Source organism: Alligator sinensis, unplaced genomic scaffold (assembly GCF_000455745.1).
Source record: "Alligator sinensis unplaced genomic scaffold, ASM45574v1 scaffold131_1, whole genome shotgun sequence".
Lineage (NCBI taxonomy): Eukaryota > Metazoa > Chordata > Crocodylia > Alligatoridae > Alligator > Alligator sinensis.
This window is the reverse complement of record NW_005841830.1, coordinates 285,180-293,009: the sequence shown is the minus strand read 5'-3', so window position 1 is coordinate 293,009 and position 7,830 is coordinate 285,180.

Here is a 7,830-nt window from a genome sequence, read left to right as displayed (position 1 = left end):
ATCTTAAATCAGGAGCTTCTGTCACAGAGCTGCATCTTCCTTCTAAATAATTTCCAGATGTGCTAGCCAATTTAACTTCTGAGCTATGCTGATAACTTACAGCCATCCAGATTCTGCCACTATAATTATTTTTAGGAGTGACCAATAGCAGTACAAGCTTTGCATTCTTCTGATAAGGTTAATTTTTACTATGCCACAGGGCCTACTACTTCTACAAGGCTTTGTTAAATTTACTAGGCCTTACTACATAAAAAGCCTCGCTACATCTTTGACTTTAATTAGGCTCTTAACAACAACATATAGCTTAATATCTGAACAAATGACAGAAAAACACTTGGTCTAATTATCACAGAGTTTTCAGCAAGCACTTTTATCACACAGACATAATTTCAGCTGTCACACCCCAAGAACCTCACTGCTGCTACAGTTAAAGAGAGATGGGGAGCAACACTTAGGTGGGAGCCTAGGGGCTCCCATGTTAAACCCTACCAGTTGGACAGCTCTGCCTTGGGAAATCTGAATTTGTGAACTGTCCCAGATGGGGAAGCCCACTAAAGTGAATAGGCTGCTGTTGAGACTAGCGATTCAACTCTATAGTCCAGTTTGAGGGTTTGGGTACCATTTTCCTAATCTTTAGAAACAGAATAAAGCAGGATTTATACTGTAAATAAATATGACAATTCTCAAACATTAAAGATAATGTCAGTCACATTGTATAAACCACTAGGCTTTTTAAAAAAAATTGTTGGTACCCATTAGTACTGAAGACAGTGAAATATAGATGCATTCCTAAAGCATTAAAATTTACAAAAATGACTGTACTGGCAATTGCCCACAAACTTTCACATTTCATGGAATATTTCTATGATTTATTTCACCTGCTTAGAAAAATCTAGAAAAGCCTGTTCAATATATGGCATACCCTGATTTTAGCTTTACATCAGGAGCTCAACAGAATCTTAATTTAATGAAGTAATAAATTCAGAAATGTGTTTCTGCATGCATTTGTTTCATGGATTTATTATACATAAATCCACTTAGAAAATTCATTGGGATAAAAAGTCGACACTAGAAAGTTTCTAAGTACTGATGCATGTATCATATTCTATACTTCTGATAACAACGAGAAAGGGAGTAGAGTTTCTTTAATGATGATTAACACAAGCAAGGCACAGACTGACTGCTGTAAATTATATGAGTATAATTATGTATAGTTTGTAATAGCTATTAAAAGGAAAAGCCTATTTTTTTTCATATAAAACATCATTCTTTTATATCTTCTGCTGCACAAATATATTTGCTTTCATTTCCCTGTAAAGCACATAGACCCTGGAATACTTGCACAAGAATATATCAGTAGCTCAGTGAAGTGACTAGTAACCCCAAGTGAGTTGTTATTGAAGTCTAGCAAAATATTTCTGTTTGCTTCAGTCAGCTTTGAATTAGTCCCCTTGTATAAGAGATGAGGTTGAAATACTGAATTCTACTTACATCAACAATGGGTTTTAGTATTAATATCACGGAGTCAGGACTTTACCTATATGTGCGTAAGTGTTTGGGTGTAATGAACCAAAGCTTGTTATGGTTAGTAACATGTCTTGCTTATCACTTTCCAATCAAATTCTTTATATTATTATTTTATATTCAGTTCCATACCTTCAACCTATGCCATTAATTATTAATTGCAGTTAGTAACAATGCTTCCTAAATCAGAGGTGATCAACTCCCAATCCATGGGCCAAGTCAAACCCCTGGCACTGTATCATCAAGCCCGCAGGGCTCCCTCTGGGTTTGTGGGCACTTGAAATGTGAGCGCCCATGCATTCAAGCAGTAAAATGTGCGAAGTTTGATCATATTGTGCTATGTGCAATCGTATTGTAGCAAAGATAGGACTTGTAACAAGTAATATGTGTTCAGTTATTGACCAGCCACTTCAGGGAGATAGGACTGGAACAATTTGCTGGTTGTTGGTCCCATCCCTAGCACTGCACTGGAGTCTCTTGGATCGGCTTTGGTGCGGTGTTTGGGACTGGGACCTATGATCAGATGATTGCTAAGGCTGGGACCAACACTGGACTATAGTCAGCTGATTATTAATTCCAGCCCTGGCATTGCACTGGAGTCTGTTTAAGACTCCAGTGCTGTTCAGGAGCTGCAGCCAACAATCAGCTTATTTTCAATTCCAGCTTCAGCACCACACTGGTGGTTGTTTAAGACTCCTGTGCAGTGGTGCAGCTGGGTCTGAAAATCAGTCAATTGCCAGGGCTGGGATCAACTATCAGCTGTTTCTTGGTTGCACTGCACCAGAGTCTTGAACCGGGTCCAGCGTGGTCCCAACCATGTGGCACATTACACATGATGGAGAATGTACTAAGCATTACTGTGTGACTGCTCAAAACCTGTTTAACTGTTAATACAGCACAGAAATGCTTATTTTGATCTAAATAAAACATATACCAAGTGTCCCATGTAACAAGGTACTCATTGATTAAATAGAAGTACCAGACTTAAACAAAAAGACAACACACAAAACTGAAGTTAAACTTCTACATTTCATTGTAGCATTGTCATTTTTAAAGGTATTTGCAATAAATTCAAGAATGAATTGAGTTCATTCTTGAATTTAGTGCAGGCTCCTCTACCTGGGTCCTCTCACTTGGCTCACTAGCAGGAATTCTGGTGTTCCCTAATAAAACACTACATTAAAATCTGGTGTTCCCTATTTAAAAACTGCAAAATCCCAGAGAGATCTCAAAGCAGTTGTGCAATGTTTTATTGATTATATTTACAATTTTAAGGCAATTGCAAAGCCTACCAGTGCGTCTATCATCATAATAAAATACATTCTAAATATTTATACAGTTTGGCATTGACTTTTTTCGCTTTTTTGTCATAGAAAAATCAAAGCTGATCCTACCCCCTTTGCTCACTAGGATGTGCCATGCTGAACAGCACTGATATGCCCATGCCCTGCCCCTTGCTCCTCATTCTCAACCTGCAGCCTGCCCCCTGTCCCAGTCCCCTGACTCCTGACCCACAGGGCTAGGTATGTGGGTGAGGGGTTTCTGGGGGTGGCTTGGGGGTATAGGGTTTGTGTAGGGGAGCTGCTCAGGATAGGTGGGTCACCTGCCCCCCCCCCCACAGGATGAAGTCCCCCTGCCCACAGCAGCCACAGCTCTCCCCAACAGGGGCCAAAGTCCCCCCAGTGGAAGGGCTACCCACCCCCATAGGGCCCACATGCCCCCCACTCAGCTGAAGCCCCACCCCCCACTCACCAGCTGCCCAGGCAGCTATCAGGGCTACTAAAGTCCTTGGGGCACAGCACTTGGAGCAGGACTCAGCCCCAGTGACCTGGTACCCAGCTACCTGGCACCCATGCTGCCACATCATGCAGGTGTGACCCAGCTCAGCAGGGCATCACATGCTGTCAGGCAACTCAGGGCCACTAAGGCTACCTTTTCATAAACTGCAATACAGTTTATCTTTTTGAAACCAATGCTATATATAAATTCACTTGTAAATGTTCAAATCTTGCTCCTCCATACATATACTGTAACCCATGTGCATGCTAATGAGAACAGTCTGGCATGAAGCTTATGGATGCAGTTCATAATGTTACATAGACTTTTCTATGGAGATCTGCATCATAGTCTGAAACCCTTTCTTTTTGTTATTGAAAATGAACTCAGTGCTTTTGTGAATCTGTACAATAACTCCAAGCCTCTTCTGTACAGAGAACAAATGCATATTGTTCAGTGTATGTATCAGTGGGACTTTTCATTAAAATGATAAGACCCAAAGGGTTATTCACTGACTGATGGAAGCAGCTTGCATGATAATTAATACTCGGAAGCAGGTATAGATTTCCACAATTGACATATGGATCATTAAATGATTGTAGCTAAAATCTAATGATTTAAACAAAGATATATTTGTGGTAGGTTCTATTTATGTATAATCATTGTAGGATATATGGTCATGATGATCTGATAAGAAGGAGGATGTGCTGATTCAAGTTACTTGAATAGTGGCGTGCATGTGTGCATACACAGGTCACACGCACACAAACTATAAATAGCATGCAGAGACCTTACCTTTATTTATTATTCTCAGCATTTTCAAACAAGCATGTAAACAGTATCTATGCAGTAAAGGCTATTTATTGTGCTGAAATTTCACTGCTTATGTTTTTAAATAAAAGCTATTCTTACCTGGATAATTTGTGGTTCTTAATCTCTCTCTCTGCCTCTGGTGATTTTGCTTCTAGATGATGAATAGCTTATTAGCTGAGAAATGCTAAGTCAGCAAATGGTTTTGCCAAAAGGAAAAAAAAATTGTGAGAGTTTCAACTATTTTATTTTGACCCTTTTGAAATCATGCATGTAGTGATTTCTGGGTTCAATTACTACAGGTGTATGTGAATAAGAAGAACTAAGCAAGCTTCTGCTGTCCTTTAGGCTAAGTGCAGAAAGTCAGGCAGCATATGCATAATCACCAAGCCATGCGATAGCATCCTCAGTTGCCATGTGCAGTTCCTGTAGTCTGCCACAGTACTTAGTTAACAGGCAGTCATGAGCACTATGCAACATGGTGTGTGTTTTTGCCACAGTTGCGGTTTGGATGGTCACGAAGACCCCAGTAGTGGAGGCTCATTGCACAAAGGTTCCAGACAGGGTAAGGTCTATTCAGCAAGGCCTGCTGATGGCATGTAGGCAGACTGTAGGATCTATAATAAGGAACTTGATTGGTGGTAATGTTGACCTCCGTTCCTCACACCAGAGGGTCTCCACTGTGTGGTCCTGGTGCGGCAGTTTGGACCACAGCAGGTATTGTGATGGTAAACATGCAGCAGGTGGATTTAAGAGATTGTTGTACAGTGACAGGCTTGAATTGGTGCAGATCTTCTCCGGTAGCTTCTTAATTGCAACTTCCCATTGGATACGAGACAGAACAATGTTGCTCAGGACTGGGAGTCATGGTAGAGGGGTTGGTTGAAGAGTTCCCAAGATGATGCACATTATTGAATGTAACTGCACATCGAGTTTGGTGTGTGATGACAGATTCAAGACTGGTACACAGTACTCTGCCACAGAATGTGAGATGGAAAGAGCTGGCATCCTTAGGGTTGAGGCTCTTGTACCCTGCAATGATCCAGACACATTGTTAATGAGGCTGTTGCATGTCTTAATTTCATTGCTCCTTTTTAAGGTGTTCACATGAAAATACATATCATCAAAAGCCAGAGGCCGAGTCTAAGCTGCATAGATTGAATCGATAAGCAAGTGAACAGACATTTATTTTGATTCTGCAGATGCAGCCACATGCCTTCAATGGCTCAGGTCAGAAGCCAGGGGTGCTAGAGCACACGTATGTCTATCCCACCTCAGTAGTGTACAATGAAGCTGCTACAATGAAGCGTACCATAGCTGTTTTGCATGTGTTACCTCCACAACATAATAAATTAAGCTGCCTTAGTGTTGCACTAGAAGTGAATGCCAGTGAGCTCTCCCATCACGTGGTTCAGTCATTATGAGCCATCAGGTTTCACTCAAATACCCACAGGCTGCTTCTAATAAACGTCTATCACATCTTCTGTAACCTTAGATATTCATGTGCAGTTTCCTGTAATTGTTTAAAATTCTTGAATGGCCTGTTTTCATAATATTGTCTTAGACTCTAAGGTAAAGAAGTGTTCATTTCTAGGATGCAGAAGAGGCATTAAGGGACAAGTACTTTACTAAATGAACCCTCACCTGCCCATGTTCCTTCCCCAAAGAAATTCTGGATGATTTAGAAAACAGACTCATCTAAATTCTTCCTCAGGAGGGGAAGTGGGGAAATAGAGCCAATATGTATCTGTTAACATATTTAATAATTGCTTGAAAATGTGAAGCCTTGTATATTATATTAGAAAACAACATTGTAGCTTGCAAGAGATAGGTAATATAATAAATTATTTTTTTTTTCCCCCTAACCAATCATTCCTATGACTAGACAGCATAACCATGTGAGAATGTTTGTGTTCAATAGCTGGAATGTGACAATTAGAATTAGTTACTCCCTTTAAGGGTAGGTATAGACATTACACATAATCCAGGCTAAGTGCTCAGAAATTGAACTAAACCCATAAACATACAGAAGGTTGGGGCATGTAGAATGGACTGAATATGGCAGAACCAAGTCTAAGATAGTCTTGGATTGATGTACACTCAAACTTCTGCAAATTAGGTTATTTCCTTGCAACACACATCTGTACTAGATCCCCGACCAAATCAAATTATGTCACCATATGCTGGCATACCAGGCTCCTTTACAAGTCCCCGCTAGCCTCACCTCCCAGTGAGGTGCACTAGATCTTGGCCCATTGTTGGCAGCTCTGGCTGTGCTCCCAGCCAGCCCTTCCCCTGTCACAGACACAAGTGAGCAAAGCCTCTGTTCATAGCCCCGTGCCTCTGGCCAGCCATCAACTACAATTAGGACAGAGGTAGAGGGTGGGGAAGAGTGGAGCTCACAAGCTGCTGGGAAAGAGGCAGTGCCACAGGACACCATGCATTCCTGGCCTATCCCAGTTCCATCTGAGCCCCAGGACCCATGCACTGGAGCTTAAGGAAGGGCTCAGAAAATTTCCCCTCCTCGAGCCAGTTTTCAGTTCCTGGCTGAAGCCCCTTCCCCTGCATCTGGGGGGCTCCGGTTCCATGGGGGGAGGACAGCCACAGGTGATTCCAGTGTAGAAACAGGGACCACAGCCCAGGGATCTGGGCAAGCCCCTACCCAGACCTTCCTACCACTCAAGCTCTGACTGCTGCCAGGTTGGGTTTTTTTTTTTTGGGGGGGGGGGGGTGTTCAAGCCTCCCCTGAAAGCCCCCCAGCGTAAGAGCCAGCACCACTTCCCTTGGAAGTTGGATCCAGATCCTAGCTGCCTTGACTGTGAAACAGTGTCTTCTAATGTCGAGCCTGAGCCTACTCTCAAACAACTTATGGCTGTTATTCCTTGTTGCTCTGGAAGGTGCTCGGGGAACAGGGTCTCACCCATTCCCCACTGGTCCCCCCTGGTAAGTTTTTGTAGGTGGCCACTAGATCCCCCCTCAGCCTTTTCTTGTGGAGGCCGAACAGGTTCAGGTCCCGTAGCCTCTCCTCATAGAGTCTGCCCTACTGTCCCCGGATCATGTGAGTAGCCCTCCTCTGGACCCTCTTGATGCTGGCCACATCTTTCCTGAAGTGCGGCACCCAGAACTGGACACAGTATTCCAACTGTGGCCTGACCAGTGTCACATAGAGGGGGAAGATCACCTCCTTGACCCTGCTTCTGTTGCATCTGTGGAAGCATGACAAAGCACAGTTAGCCTTACTGACCGCGTCCTCACATTGGCAGCCCATATTCATTTTGGAATTGTAATGACTCCAAGATCTCTTTCTGCCATTGTGCTTTCAAGAAGGGAGTTCCCCAGCCTATAGGCATGCTGCTGCTTCTTACTGCCCAAGTGCAGTACCTTGCATTTGTCAGTATTGAATCCCATCCTGTTCTCATTTGCCCACTCCTTTAACCTGTCCAGGTCCAGCTGTATCCTGTCTCTCCCTTCTAGCGTACCCACCTCACCCTAGACCTTGGTGTCATCAATTGAGCTGGCTCAGCTCAGGCAGGTCCATTTCCAGCATGATCGCATCAGCAGCCTCACCAGTTCCCCTCTCTTGACCTCGATGGTGGTGCCATCTGGGAAGAGAGTGAATCAATGGAACAAAGACAAAACCCTGGCTGGGCCCAGGCTAGTACTGCTCCCTACCAGTCATAGCCTCTAAACATAGCCATAGCCTCTAGTGCTGCTCCCAGG